Source organism: Bombina bombina, chromosome 7 (genome assembly GCF_027579735.1).
Source record: "Bombina bombina isolate aBomBom1 chromosome 7, aBomBom1.pri, whole genome shotgun sequence".
NCBI lineage: Eukaryota > Metazoa > Chordata > Amphibia > Anura > Bombinatoridae > Bombina > Bombina bombina.
In genome coordinates this window covers 637,871,272-637,888,716 of record NC_069505.1, presented here as the reverse complement: position 1 = coordinate 637,888,716, position 17,445 = coordinate 637,871,272, and positions in this window count along the sequence as shown.

Here is a 17,445-nt window from a genome sequence, read left to right as displayed (position 1 = left end):
CCTGTAGCCCTTTGCTGATATCGCAGATAAATATGTTAAACAAAACAGGCCCCAGAACTGACCCCTGAGGAACACCACTAGTAACAGCCCCCTCTGCTGAATGAGCCAGCATTCCACCCAGTTCACAATTTTTGAATCTAGACCAAGGAGATATAGTTTGTGAATAAGTTTATTGTGTGGGACGGTGTCAAATGCTTTGCTGAAATCTAGATATGCTACATCAACTGCTCCTCCCTTGTCTAATACTTTTGTTACATAATCAAAGAAGTCAATTAGATTAGTCTGACATGATCTCCCTGAAGTAAAACCATGCTGATTTTGGTCCTCTAAATTGTTTGTCTTTATGTAAGTCATAATTCTTTCTTTTAAGAGGCTTTCCATTAATTTCCCTACTACTGAAGTTAAACTAACTGGCCTGTAGTTGCCAGATTCTTCTCTACTGCCCTTTTTATGAAGGGGTATTACATTTGCTATTCTCCAATCATCTGGGACAGCTCCTGTTAATAGTGACTGATTAAACAGATCAGTTAATGGGACAGTTAGCACTGATCGAAGTTCTTTTAAAACCCTTGGATGAATATTATCAGGACCCACTGCCTTTGTAACATTTATTTTTGATAATGCTAACAAAACCTCATCCTCTGTAAAAAGATTACTGTTAAGCTTGTTTCTATTTTGCGTAGCATCCCTTAATGTAGACATTGTATCTTCACAATCTTTAGTGAAAACAGAACAGAAGTAATCATTGAGACAGTCTGCAATCTGCTTATCTCCTTCTATTATTCTACCATCAACTGATTTCAATTGTACTATTCCTACCTTATTTTTTCTTCTTTCACTGATATATCTAAAGAATGTTTTGTCCCCATGTTTTACTGACTGTGCTATCTTTTCTTCTGCATGAGCTTTAACCTTCCTAATTAACTGCTTAGTCTTTTTTTGTTGGAGTCTCCATATTTTCATATCATCATCTGCTTGTGTGTGTCTGTAATTTTTATAAGCTATCTTTTTTGTCTTTACAGCATGTGCTACTTCTTTGGAAAACCAAATTGGTTTCCGCTTTCTTTTACTTTTACAGACATGTCTAATACAGTGTGCGGTTGCATCTAAAATGGCACCTTTCACAAATTCCCACTGTTCTTGAACCCCTGTAATAAGAGTTTTCCCCTTTAAATAGTTTTTTAGGTATTCTCCCATTAATGAAAAATCTGCCGTCCTAAAGTCTAAAACTTTTGTTTTAGTCTGGGTGGACAGTTCCTGAACATGAATACTAAACCAAACAGATTGATGATCACTGGATCCTAAGTTCTCACCTACAGACACATCTGAAACTGTATCACTGTTTGTAAGTATTAGATCTAATATAGCTTCCTTACGAGTTGGTTCCTTGACTAATTGTTCAAGTGATTCCCCTAGCAGAGATTCAAGAATATACCTGCTTCTAGCCGATCTAGCAGAAGGAATCTTCCAGTCTATATCTGGCAAATTAAAGTCCCCCAGTACTATAACCTTACCCTTCATGGTCATTTTGGTTATTTCATCTAATAACAGATTGTCCAGTTTTTCATCCTGCAATGGAGGCCTATATACAACCCCTATTCTAAAAACATTTTTATCTCCAATTTCCAAAGTCACCCAAATACTTTCCACCTCATCATTTGTTCCTACAATTTCAGTAACCTTTATATTTTCATTTACATACAAAGCAACTCCTCCACCTTTCTTTCCTACTCTGTTCTTTTTAAATAACCTGTATCCAGGTATGACTATGTCCCAGTCATGCAAATCATTGTACCATGTTTCTGTTATAGCTACTAAATCCAAGTTGTCCCTAGTCATTATTGAATTGAGTTCAGGTAATTTATTTCCTAAGCTGCGAGCATTTGTGCTCATGGCACGAAGAATTTTTCTACTAGAATTTCTAGAATTGTTACTTGGACTAACAGTTTTGGCATGCTGTGGGGGGCAGGTGGATATATTAATGCTATTAGACAGTGTTATTATGTGTGTAACTGTACTGTGTAATGTATATTTATCAGATAGTGTTATTATGTGTGTAACTGTACTATGTAATGTATATTTATTAGATAGTGTTAATATGAGTGTAACTGTACTGTGTAATGTATATTTATTAGATGGTGTTATTATGTGTGTAACTGTACTATGTAATGTATATTTATTAGATGGTGTTATGTGTAACTGTACATTAGATAGTGTTATTATGTGTTTAACTGTACTGTGTAATGTATATTTATTAGATGGTGTTATGTGTAACTGTACTATGTAATGTATATTTATTAGATGGTGTTATGTGTAACTGTACAGTGTAATGTATATTTATTAGATAGTGTTATTATGTGTGTAACTGTACTGTGTAATGTATATTTATTAGATGGTGTTATGTGTAACTGTACTGTGAAATGTATATTTATTAGATGCTTTTATGTGTAACTGTACTGTGTAATGTATATTTATTAGATAGTGTTACTATGTGTGTAACTGTACTGTGTAATGTATATTTATTGGATAGTGTTATGTGTGTAACTGTACTGTATAATGTATATTTATGAGATAGTGTTATGTGTGTAACTGTACTGTATAATGTATATTTATTAGATAGTGTTATTATGTTTGTAACTGTACTGTGTAATGTATTGGTATTAGATAGTGTGTTATGTGTGTAACTGTAATATGTAATGTATATTTATCAGATAGTGCTATTATGTGTGTAACTGTACTGTATAATGTATATTTATTAGATGGTGTTATGTGTGTAACTACTGTGTAATGTATATTTATTAGATAGTGTTATTATGTGTGTAACTGTACTGTGTAATGTATATTTAATAGACAGCGTTATTATGTGTGTAACTGTACTGTGTGATGTATATTCATAAGATAGTGTTATGTGTGTAACTGTACTGTGTAATGTTTATTAATTAGATGGTGTTATGTGTGTAACTACTGTGTAATGTATATTTATTAGATAGTGTTATTATGTGTGTAACTGTACTGTGTAATATATATTTATTAGATAGTGTTATTATGTGTAACTGTACTGTGTAATATATATTTATTAGACAGTGTTATTATGTGTGTAACTGTACTGTGTGATGTATATTTATTAGACAGTGTTATTATGTGTGCGACTGTACTGTGTAATATATATTTATTAGATAGTGTTATTATGTGTGTAACTGTTCTGGGTAATGTATATTTATTAGATAGTGCTATTATGTGTGTAACTGTACTGTGTAATGTATATTTATTAGATAGTGTTATTATGTGTGTAACTGTACGGTGTAATGTATATTTATTAGACAGTGTTATTATGTGTGTAAGTGTACTGTGTAATGTATATTTATTAGATAGTGTTATAATAAGTGTAACTGTACTGTGTAATGTGTTTTTATTAGATAGTGTTAATATGATTGTAACTGTACTGTGTAATGTATATTTATTAGATAGTGTTATTATATGTAACTGTACTGTGTAATGTATATTTATTAGATAGTGTTATTAAGTGTGTAACTGTACTGTGTAATGTATATTTATTAGACAGTGTTATTATGAGTGTAACTGTACTGTGTAATGTGTTTTTATTAGATAGTGTTAATATGAGTGCAACTGTACTGTGTAATGTGTTTTTATTAGATAGTGTTAATATGAGTGTAACTGTACTGTGTAATGTATATTTATTAGATGGTTTTATTATGTGTGCAACTGTACTGTGAAATGTATATTTTTTAGATGGTGTTATTATGTGTGTAACTGTACTGTGTGATGTATATTCATAAGATAGTGTTATGTGTGTAACTGTACTGTGTAATGTGTTTTTATTAGATAGTGTTAATATGATTGTAACTGTACTGTGTAATGTATATTTATTAGATAGTGTTATTATATGTAACTGTACTGTGTAATGTATATTTATTAGATAGTGTTATTATGTGTGTAACTGTACTGTGTAATGTATATTTATTAGACAGTGTTATTATGAGTGTAACTGTACTGTGTAATGTGTTTTTATTAGATAGTGTTAATATGAGTGTAACTGTACTGTGTAATGTATATTTATTAGATGGTTTTATTATGTGTGCAACTGTACTGTGAAATGTATATTTATTAGATGGTGTTATTATGTGTGTAACTGCACTGTGTAATGTATATTTATTGGATAGTGTTATTATGTGGGTAACTGTACTGTATAATGTATATTTATCAGATAGTGTTATTATGTGTGTAACTGTACTGTATAATGTATATTTATTAGATGGTGTTATTATGTGTGTAACTGTACTGTGTAATGTATTGTTATAAGATAATGTTATTATGTGTGTAACTGTACTTTGTGATGTATATTTATTAGACAGTTTTATTATGTGTGTAACTGTACTGAGTGATGTATATTTATTAGATAGTGTTATTATGTGTGTTACTGTTCTGTGTAATGTATATTTATTAGATAGTGTTATTATAAGTGTAACTGTACTGTGTAATGTATATTTATTAGACAGTGTTATTATGAGTGTAACTGTACTGTGTAATGTATTGTTATTGTATAGTGTTATAATGAGTGTAACTGTACTGTGTAATGTGTTTTTATTAGATAGTGTTAATATGAGTGTAACTGTACTGTGTAATGTATAGTTATTAGATAGTGTTATTATGTGTAACTGTACTGTGTAATGTATATTTATTAGATAGTTTTATTATGTGTGTAACTGAACTGTGTAAAGTATATTTTTTAGATAGTGTTATGTGTGTAACTGTACTGTGTAATGTTTTGTTATTAGATAGTGTTAATATGAGTGTAACTGTAATGTGTAATGTAATGTTATTAGATAGTGTTAATATGTGTGTAACTGTACTGTGTAATGTATATTAGACAGTGTTAATATGAGTGTAACTGTACTGTGTAATGTATATTTATTAGACCGTGCTATTATGAGTGTAACTGTATTGTGTAATGTATTGTTATTAGATAGTGTTATTATGAGTGTAACTGTACTGTGTAATGTATATTTATTAGACCGTGTTATTATGAGTGTAACTGTATTGTGTAATGTATTGTTATTAGATAGTGTTATTATGAGTGTAATGGTACTGTGTAATGTATATTTATTATATAGTGATATGTGAGTAACTGTACTATGTAATGTATTGTTATTAGATAGTGTTATTATGTGTGTAACTGTACTGTATAATGTATATTTATTAGATACTGGTGTTATGTGAGTAACTGTACTATGTAATGTATATTTATTAGACAGTGTTAATATGAGTGAAACTGTACCGTGTAATGTATATTTATTAGATAGGGTTATTATGTGTGTAACTGTACTGTGTAATGTTTATTTATTAGATAGGGTTATTATGTGTGTAACTGTACTGTGTAATGTATTGTTATTAGATAGTGTTATTATGTGTGTAACTGTGCTGTGTAACATATTGTTATTAGACCGTGTTATTATGAGTGTAACTGTACTGTGCAATGTATTGTTATTAGATAGTGTTATTATGTGTGTAACTGTGCTGTGTAACGTATTGTTATTAGACCGTGTTATTATGTGTGTAACTGTACTGTGTAATGTATTGTTATTAGATAGTGTTATTATGTATGTAACTGTACTGTGTAATGTATATTTATTAGATAGTGTTATTATGTGTGTAACTGTACTGTGTAATGTATTGTTATTAGATAGTGTTATTATGTGTGTAACTGTGCTGTGTAACGTATTGTTATTAGACCGTGTTATTATGAGTGTAACTGTACTGTGCAATGTATTGTTATTAGATAGTGTTATTATGTGTGTAACTGTGCTGTATAATGTATTGTTATTAGACTGTGTTATTATGAGTTTAACTGTACATTTCAATGTGTGTTTTATGTGTTTTGTGACACTTTTTTGTTTCGCTAAACCGTTAACCTGAGCTATGAGGAAGCGATATCCTGATGTGCGTTATCTTCGTTTGCACTCAAACGATCGCAGGTAGCGATTGGTGGTTACATATTTTTTCTTAACTTCCTACAACATTCTATTATAATTCTTCCTATCACTGTTTCACACAGTGTTATTTCCTTTTTTCACATTTTATTCCTTACACATCTTTCCTATACAGTCACTTTCATCTATCACCATTTAAACACAGTTTTCACTCACATTCCCTTTTTCAACTCAACCCTTTTTTCTCTTCTTTCCTATCCCTCTTAGTAATATAGTTTAATAATGCAAACGTTATAAATAGGAGCTTTTTCCTTTTCAGTTTAAAAAAAATGCCCCTTAGATAGTTAGTCAGCCCTGTGTTCAACTTTGATGACAATTGGAGATTTATTTCTTAGATAAATGTATACTAGTCATTAGTTATGTTGAATTATACACAAGGGGTTAATTTTTACTCGTATTTAAGACCAGTAGGAGAGGGCTAACGTCATCCCTGACGAAGTGCCCCAATAGGCATGAAACGCGTAGGATTGAATCATGGGCAGGTCAGCTGATAAGTTTAGCCCTATTTTTTTCTTACTTTACCAGGCTCAAATAAAAGTTAAGTTTTATACATCTACATTGTCTCCACTTATTGGGACCTCTTTGTGTTGTTCGCTATCTGCGCTCCGATACCCGACATACGTCATCACTCACTGCCACCAGATGTGTCCACGTGGGAGAACAGTAAAGAAGCTGTATGTACTAGTAGCGATTAGTCTACGGTAAAGTTAACAAATAATTTTATTCTATATGGTGGACTCTGACCTACAGATTTCGGTGAGTGAACTTTTCCTGAGTTAACAAAAGTATAAGTACTGTCTTGAATAACGGGTGCAACATTGCGCCTGATTCATTGTAAGTACTGATACTTTGTATACGTGACTGTACACTGTTCAACGGCAAATTTGGTAAGTTTGTTAAATGGTGATACTGGTAACTCCATATAAATATAGTTCTTAACAATATCACCTTTGCATAATGGATTCACAGTGTGACAGATATTGGCATTATTAGCTCTGCAGAATGTGTTGGCGCTTTACAAATACCTTATAATAATAATAATTATTTGTTTCATGGTGGTTGTCCAGGTGCCCCCAGGCTTGTAGGGTTTCAGTCACATAGACAAACTATAGAGGATACAAAACCCATGTGTGCCTTAGCTGCACAGTTCTGGGATAACTTACTGCTCAGCATCAGACATTCCAGGGTGACCCCTGTTCATGAAAAAGTCCACGGCCGGTTAGTTACCAACCCTCAGTTTGCTCCACTGCTCTCTATTATCTGTAGGTGTCTCATGTCCCTTATATCTCTATATCCAGTGCCTTCTCTCTACTGTCTAGGATTTGAGCCAACAAGGACTGTTTTCTATACTCTGTATTAAACCACTTTATCTTTGCTTTAAAGTAAGAAAATAGATTGTGTTTGAAATTGTAGTGTGTGTGTAACAAACTAGTGCGCATTGTGACCCCTAGACATTAGGTTGGAAGATCCTTTTAGATTTGTTTTATAGATTTGATGTCAGTTTAATTTATAAGGCACTTAACAAAGTAATGTATCAAATCTCGCAGCAGGAGCCAGCAGGATTAAACTAAAGTTGACATTGCACAGTAAGGCTAAGGGATTTACCAGTGGTTTGCAATGCCCACCGTTACCGTAAATAAACAAGCAGTTTGTTTATGAGCTGTACAAGAGACTGGCAGACAGACAATTAATCAGACTGACAACCAATCAGACAGACAGACCATCAGACAGACCATCAGACAGACAATCAATCAGACTGACAAACAATCAGACAGACAGACCATCAGACGGACAATCAATCAGACAGACAATCAGACAATCAGACTGACAATCAATCAGACTGACAATCAATCAGACAGACAATCAATCAATCAATCAATCAGACAGACAATCAGACAATCAGACAGACAATCAATCAGACTGACAACCAATCAGACAGATGATCAGACAGACAGACGATCAGACAGACAGACAATCAATCAGACAGACAATCAATCAGACAGACAGACGATCAGACAGACAGACGATCAGACAGACAGACAGACAATCAGACAGACAGACTAATGTGAAGGTTATATTCGAGATCAAACAAAATTCAAAAGCCAACTTCCACGGTACAGATGACCAAGAAGTCAGAGCAGAATATCTGGCCACTGGATGTTGTATAAAGCAGACACAGTGCCCTTGGGTTGTCACTAATACAATGCTCCTCAGCCTGACTGCTTTCTGACAATGGAACCTGCACAGGGTATATTAGGGGAGGCACCTAGTGGGGGCTTAGGGGAAATCAGACTTCTCTGTGCCTAGGGCAGCACAGACACCAAAGACAGCACTGGTCATTCAGTGTATGACCCCATAATGAAGAGTTTAGTAGCACTTGGTACAGGGAGATGAAGAGGATTGTGGGTTTGTTTGTTAAACAGAAACATTTAAAGGGGTACTAAACCCACATTGTTTTCTTTAATGATTCAGATAGAGCAGCAATGTTAAGCAACTTTCTACTTTATTCCTATTATCAATTTTTCTTTGTTCTCTTTATTTAAGAAGCAGGAATGTAAAGCTTAGGAGTTGAAGCATTTTTGATTCGGAAAATTGGTTACTCTTGCTTATTGGTGGCTAAATGTAGCCACCAATAAGCAAGCGCTATCCAGGGTTCTAAACCAAAAATGGGCTTGCTCCAAAGCTTTACATTCCTGCTTTTTAAATAAAGATATCAAGAGAACAAAGAAAAATTGATAATAGGAGTAAATTAGAAATTTGCTTAAAATTCTCTGCTCTATCTGAATCATTAAAGAAAACAATGGGGTTTAGTGTCCCTTTAATAGAAGCACCAGAAATCATTTTACTGCCCCAATGTTGCTATTAAAAACATTTGTTCATTTGTAGTTCTGCAGCGCCCTCTTCTGGTCAGGTCTATGCACACACTCTCCTGAAATGCACAACATGAATATATGCAATATTGTGTCAGATTATACATATTACATTTGTAGTTCTGCAGCGCCCTCTTCTGGTCAGGTCTATGCACACACTCTCCTGAAATGCACGACATGAATATATGCAATACTGTGTCAGATTATACATATTACATTTGTAGTTCGGCAGCGCCCTCTTCTGGTCAGATTATACATATTACATTTGTATTTCTGCAGCGCCCTCTTCTGGTCAGGTCTATGCACACACTCTCCTGAAATGCACGACATGAATATATGCAATATTGTGTCAGATTATACATATTACATTTGTAGCTCTGCAGCGCCCTCTTCTGGTCAGATTATACATATTACATTTGTAGTTCTGCAGCGCCCTCTTCTGGTCAGGTCTATGCACACACTCTCCTGAAATGCACAACATGAATATATGCAATATTGTGTCAGTTTATACATATTACATTTGTAGTTCTGCAGCGCCCTCTTCTGGTCAGGTCTATGCACACACTCTCCTGAAATGCACGACATGAATATATGCAATATTGTGTCAGATTATAAATATTACATTTGTAGTTCTGCAGCGCCCTCTTCTGGTCAGGTCTATGCACACACTCTCCTGAAATGCACGACATGAATATATGCAATATTGTGTCAGATTATACATATTACATTTGTAGTTCTGCAGCGCCCTCTTCTGGTCAGGTTATACATATTACATTTGTAGTTCTGCAGCGCCCTCTTCTGGTCAGGTCTATGCACACACTTTCCTGAAATGCACGACATGAATATATGCAATATTGTGTCAGATTATACATATTACATTTGTAGTTCTGCAGCGCCCTCTTCTGGTCAGGTCTATGCACACACTCTCCTGAAATGCACGACATGAATATATGCAATATTGTGTCAGATTATAAATATTACATTTGTAGTTCTGCAGCGCCCTCTTCTGGTCAGATTATACATATTACATTTGTAGTTCTGCAGCGCCCTCTTCTGGTCAGGTCTATGCACACACTTTCCTGAAATGCACAACATGAATATATGCAATATTGTGTCAGATTATACATATTACATTTGTAGTTCTGCTGCGCCCTCTTCTGGTCAGATTATACATATTACATTTGTAGTTCTGCAGCGCCCTCTTCTGGTCAGGTCTATGCACACACTCTCCTGAAATGCACGACATGAATATATGCAATATTGTGTCACATTATACATATTACATTTGTAGTTCTACAGCGCCCTCTTCTGGTCAGGTCTATGCACACACTCTCCTGAAATGCACGACATGAATATATGCAATATTGTGTCAGATTATACATATTACATTTGTAGTTCTGCAGCGCCCTCTTCTGGTCAGGTCTATGCACACACTCTCCTGAAATGCATAACATGAATATATGCAATATTGTGTCAGTTTATAAATATTACATTTGTAGTTCTGCAGCGCCCTCTTCTGGTCAGGTCTATGCACACACTCTCCTGAAATGCACGACATGAATATATGCAATATTGTGTCAGATTATAAATATTACATTTGTAGTTCTGCAGCGCCCTCTTCTGGTCAGATTATACATATTACATTTGTAGTTCTGCAGCGCCCTCTTCTGGTCAGATTATACATATTACATTTGTAGTTCTGCAGCGCCCTCTTCTGGTCAGGTCTATGCACACACTCTCCTGTAATGCACGACATGAATATATGCAATATTGTGTCAGATTATAAATATTACATTTGTAGTTCTGCAGCGCCCTCTTCTGGTCAGGTCTATGCACACACTCTCCTGAAATGCACGACATGAATATATGCAATATTGTGTCAGATTATACATATTACATTTGTAGTTCTGCAGCGCCCTCTTCTGGTCAGATTATACATATTACATTTGTAGCTCTGCAGCGCCCTCTTCTGGTCAGATTATACATATTACATTTGTAGCTCTGCAGCGCCCTCTTCTGGTCAGATTATACATATTATATTTGTAGCTCTGCAGCGCCCTCTTCTGGTCAGATTATACATATTACATTTGTAGCTCTGCAGCGCCCTCTTCTGGTCAGGTCTATGCACACACTCTCCTGAAATGCACGACATGAATATATGCAATATTGTGTCAGATTATACATATTACATTTGTAGTTCTGCAGCGCCCTCTTCTGGTCAGGTCTATGCACACACTCTCCTGAAATGCACGACATGAATATATGCAATATTGTGTCAGATTATACATATTACATTTGTAGTTCTGCAGCGCCCTCTTCTGGTCAGGTCTATGCACACACTCTCCTGAAATGCACGACATGAATATATGCAATATTGTGTCAGATTATAAATATTACATTTGTAGTTCTGCAGCGCCCTCTTCTGGTCAGGTCTATGCACACACTCTCCTGAAATGCACGACATGAATATATGCAATATTGTGTCAGATTATACATATTACATTTGTAGTTCTGCAGCGCCCTCTTCTGGTCAGATTATACATATTACATTTGTAGCTCTGCAGCGCCCTCTTCTGGTCAGATTATACATATTACATTTGTAGCTCTGCAGCGCCCTCTTCTGGTCAGATTATACATATTATATTTGTAGCTCTGCAGCGCCCTCTTCTGGTCAGATTATACATATTACATTTGTAGCTCTGCAGCGCCCTCTTCTGGTCAGGTCTATGCACACACTCTCCTGAAATGCACGACATGAATATATGCAATATTGTGTCAGATTATACATATTACATTTGTAGTTCTGCAGCGCCCTCTTCTGGTCAGGTCTATGCACACACTCTCCTGAAATGCACGACATGAATATATGCAATATTGTGTCAGATTATACATATTACATTTGTAGTTCTGCTGCGCCCTCTTCTGGTCAGATTATACATATTACATTTGTAGTTCTGCAGCGCCCTCTTCTGGTCAGATTATACATATTACATTTGTAGTTCTGCAGCGCCCTCTTCTGGTCAGATTATACATATTACATTTGTAGTTCTGCAGCGCCCTCTTCTGGTCAGGTATATGCACACACTCTCCTGAAATGCACAACATGAATATATGCAATATTGTGTCAGATTATACATATTACATTTGTAGCTCTGCAGCGCCCTCTTCTGGTCAGGTCTATGCACACACTCTCCTGAAATGCACAACATGAATATATGCAATATTGTGTCAGATTATAAATATTACATTTGTAGTTCTGCAGCGCCCTCTTCTGGTCAGGTCTATGCACACACTCTCCTGAAATGCACGACATGATTATATGCAATATTGTGTCAGATTATACATATTACATTTGTAGTTCTGCAGCGCCCTCTTCTGGTCAGATTATACATATTACATTTGTAGTTCTGCAGCGCCCTCTTCTGGTCAGGTCTATGCACACACTCTCCTGAAAAGCACAACATGAATATATGCAATATTGTGTCAGTTTATACATATTACATTTGTAGTTCTGCAGCGCCCTCTTCTGGTCAGGCCTATGCACACACTCTCCTGAAATGCACGACATGAATATATGCAATATTGTGTCAGATTATACATATTACATTTGTAGCTCTGCAGCACCCTCTTCTGGTCAGATTATACATATTACATTTGTAGTTCTGCAGCGCCCTCTTCTGGTCAGATTATACATATTACATTTGTAGTTCTGCAGCGCCCTCTTCTGGTCAGATTATACATATTACATTTGTAGTTCTGCAGCGCCCTCTTCTGGTCAGATTATACATATTACATTTGTAGTTCTGCAGCGCCCTCTTCTGGTCAGGTCTATGCATACACTCTCCTGAAATGCACGACATGAATATATGCAATATTGTGTCAGTTTATACATATTACATTTGTAGTTCTGCAGCGCCCTCTTCTGGTCAGGTCTATGCACACACTCTCCTGAAATGCACGACATGAATATATGCAATATTGTGTCAGATTATACATATTACATTTGTAGTTCTGCAGCGCCCTCTTCTGGTCAGATTATACATATTACATTTGTAGTTCTGCAGCGCCCTCTTCTGGTCAGGTCTATGCACACACTCTCCTGAAATGCACGACATGAATATATGCAATATTGTGTCAGATTATACATATTACATTTGTAGCTCTGCAGCGCCCTCTTCTGGTCAGATTATACATATTACATTTGTAGTTCTGCAGCGCCCTCTTCTGGTCAGATTATACATATTACATTTGTAGTTCTGCAGCGCCCTCTTCTGGTCAGATTATACATATTAAATTTGTAGTTCTGCAGCGCCCTCTTCTGGTCAGATTATACATATTACATTTGTAGTTTTGCAGCGCCCTCTTCTGGTCAGGTCTATGCACACACTCTCCTGAAATGCACAACATGAATATATGCAATATTGTGTCAGATTATACATATTACATTTGTAGTTCTGCAGCGCCCTCTTCTGGTCAGGTCTATGCACACACTCTCCTGAAATGCACGACATGAATATATGCAATATTGTGTCAGTTTATAAATATTACATTTGTAGTTCTGCAGCGCCCTCTTCTGGTCAGGTCTATGCACACACTCTCCTGAAATGCACGACATGAATATATGCAATATTGTGTCAGATTATAAATATTACATTTGTAGTTCTGCAGCGCCCTCTTCTGGTCAGGTCTATGCACACACTCTCCTGAAATGCACGACATGAATATATGCAATATTGTGTCAGTTTATAAATATTACATTTGTAGTTCTGCAGCGCCCTCTTCTGGTCAGGTCTATGCACACACTCTCCTGAAATGCACGACATGAATATATGCAATATTGTGTCACATTATACATATTACATTTGTAGTTCTGCAGCGCCCTCTTCTGGTCAGGTCTATGCACACACTCTCCTGAAATGCACGACATGAATATATGCAATATTGTGTCAGATTATACATATTACATTTGTAGTTCTGCAGCGCCCTCTTCTGGTCAGGTCTATGCACACACTCTCCGGAAATGCACAACATGAATATATGCAATATTGTGTCAGATTATACATATTACATTTGTAGTTCTGCAGCGCCCTCTTCTGGTCAGGTCTATGCACACACTCTCCTGAAATGCACGACATGAATATATGCAATATTGTGTCAGATTATACATATTACATTTGTAGTTCTGCAGCGCCCTCTTCTGGTCAGATTATACATATTACATTTGTAGTTCTGCAGCGCCCTCTTCTGGTCAGATTATACATATTACATTTGTAGTTCTGCAGCGCCCTCTTCTGGTCAGATTATACATATTACATTTGTAGTTCTGCAGCGCCCTCTTCTGGTCAGATTATACATATTACATTTGTAGTTTTGCAGCGCCCTCTTCTGGTCAGGTCTATGCACACACTCTCCTGAAATGCACAACATGAATATATGCAATATTGTGTCAGATTATACATATTACATTTGTAGTTCTGCAGCGCCCTCTTCTGGTCAGGTCTATGCACACACTCTCCTGAAATGCACGACATGAATATATGCAATATTGTGTCAGATTATACATATTACATTTGTAGTTCTGCAGCGCCCTCTTCTGGTCAGGTCTATGCACACACTCTCCTGAAATGCACAACATGAATATATGCAATATTGTGTCAGATTATACATATTACATTTGTAGTTCTGCAGCGCCCTCTTCTGGTCAGGTCTATGCACACACTCTCCTGAAATGCACGACATGAATATATGCAATATTGTGTCAGATTATACATATTACATTTGTAGTTCTGCAGTGCCCTCTTCTGGTCAGGTCTATGCACACACTCTCCTGAAATGCACGACATGAATATATGCAATATTGTGTCAGATTATACATATTACATTTGTAGTTCTGCAGCGCCCTCTTCTGGTCAGATTATACATATTACATTTGTAGTTCTGCAGCGCCCTCTTCTGGTCAGATTATACATATTACATTTGTAGTTCTGCAGCGCCCTCTTCTGGTCAGATTATACATATTACATTTGTAGTTCTGCAGCGCCCTCTTCTGGTCAGATTATACATATTACATTTGTAGTTCTGCAGCGCCCTCTTCTGGTCAGGTCTATGCACACACTTTTCTGAAATGCACGACATGAATATATGCAATATTGTGTCAGTTTATAAATATTACATTTGTAATAGTGACAATAAAAACTGTTGTATAACAGCAATTATTAATTACATCATCTAATGGTATATATTATTATTATTGTCACTATTATTAATTACATCATCTAATGGTATATATTATTATTATTGTCACTATTATTAATTACATCATCTAATGGTATATAATATTATTATTATCATTATTATTAATTACATGATCTAATGGTATATATTATTATTATTATTATTATTATTATCACTATTATTAATTACATCATCTAATGGTATATAATATTATTATTATCATCATTATTATTAATTACATCATCTAATGGTATATAATATTATTATCATCATTATGATTAATTACATCATCTAATGGTATATAATATTATTATTATCATAATTATTAATTACATCATCTAATGGTATATAATATTATTATTATCATCACTATTATTAATTACATCATCTAATGGTATATAATATTATTCTTATCATTAATTACATCATCTAATGGTATATAATATTATTATTATCATCACTATTATTAATTACATCATCTAATGGTATATATTATTATTATTGTCACTATTATTAATTACATCATCTAATGGTATATATTATTATTATTGTCACTATTATTAATTACATCATCTAATGGTATATATTATTATTATTGTCACTATTATTAATTACATCATCTAATGGTATATAATATTATTATTATCATCACTATTATTAATTACATCATCTAATGGTATATAATATTATTATCATTATTATTAATTACATCATCTAATGGTATATATTATTATTATTATTATTATCACTATTATTAATTACACCATCTAATGGTATATAATATTATTATCATCATTATTATTAATTACATCATCTAATGGTATATAATATTATTATCATCATTATTAATTACATCATCTAATGGTATATAATATTATTATTATTATCATTATTATTAATTACATCATCTAATGGTATATAATATTATTATTATTATCATCACTATTATTAATTAAATCATCTAATGGTATATAATATTATTCTTATCATTATTATTAATTACATCATCTAATGGTATATAATATTATTCTTATAATCACTATTATTAATTACATCATCCAATGGTATATAATATTATTATTATCATTATTATTAATTATATCATCTAATGGTATATATTATTATTATTATTATTATTATTATTATTATTATTATTATTATTATTATTATCACTATTATTAATTACATCATCTAATGGTATATAATATTATTATCATCATTATTATTAATTACATCATCTAATGGTATATAATATTATTATTATCATCAATATTATTAATTACATCATCTAATGGTATATAATATTATTATTATCATTATTATTAATTACATCATCTAATGGTATATAATCTTATTATTATCATCACTATTATTAATTACATCATCTAATGGTATATTATATTATTATTATCATTATTATTAATTACATCATCTAATGGTATATGATATTATTATTATCATTAATTACATCATCTAATGGTATATAATATTATTATTATCATCACTATTATTAATTACATCATCTAATGGTATATATTATTATTATTGTCACTATTATTAATTACATCATCTAATGGTATATATTATTATTATTGTCACTATTATTAATTACATCATCTAATGGTATATATTATTATTATTGTCACTATTATTAATTACATCATCTAATGGTATATAATATTATTATTATCATCACTATTATTAATTACATCATCTAATGGTATATAATATTATTATCATTATTATTAATTACATCATCTAATGGTATATATTATTATTATTATTATCACTATTATTAATTACATCATCTAATGGTATATAATATTATTATCATCATTATTATTAATTACATCATCTAATGGTATATAATATTATTATCATCATTATTAATTACATCATCTAATGGTATATAATATTATTATTATTATCATTATTATTAATTACATCATCTAATGGTATATAATATTATTATTATTATCATCACTATTATTAATTAAATCATCTAATGGTATATAATATTATTCTTATCATTATTATTAATTACATCATCTAATGGTATATAATATTATTCTTATAATCACTATTATTAATTACATCATCCAATGGTATATAATATTATTATTATCATTATTATTAATTACATCATCTAATGGTATATATTATTATTATTATTATTATTATTATTATTATTATTATTATTATTATTATTATCACTATTATTAATTACATCATCTAATGGTATATAATATTATTATCATCATTATTATTAATTACATCATCTAATGGTATATAATATTATTATTATCATCAATATTATTAATTACATCATCTAA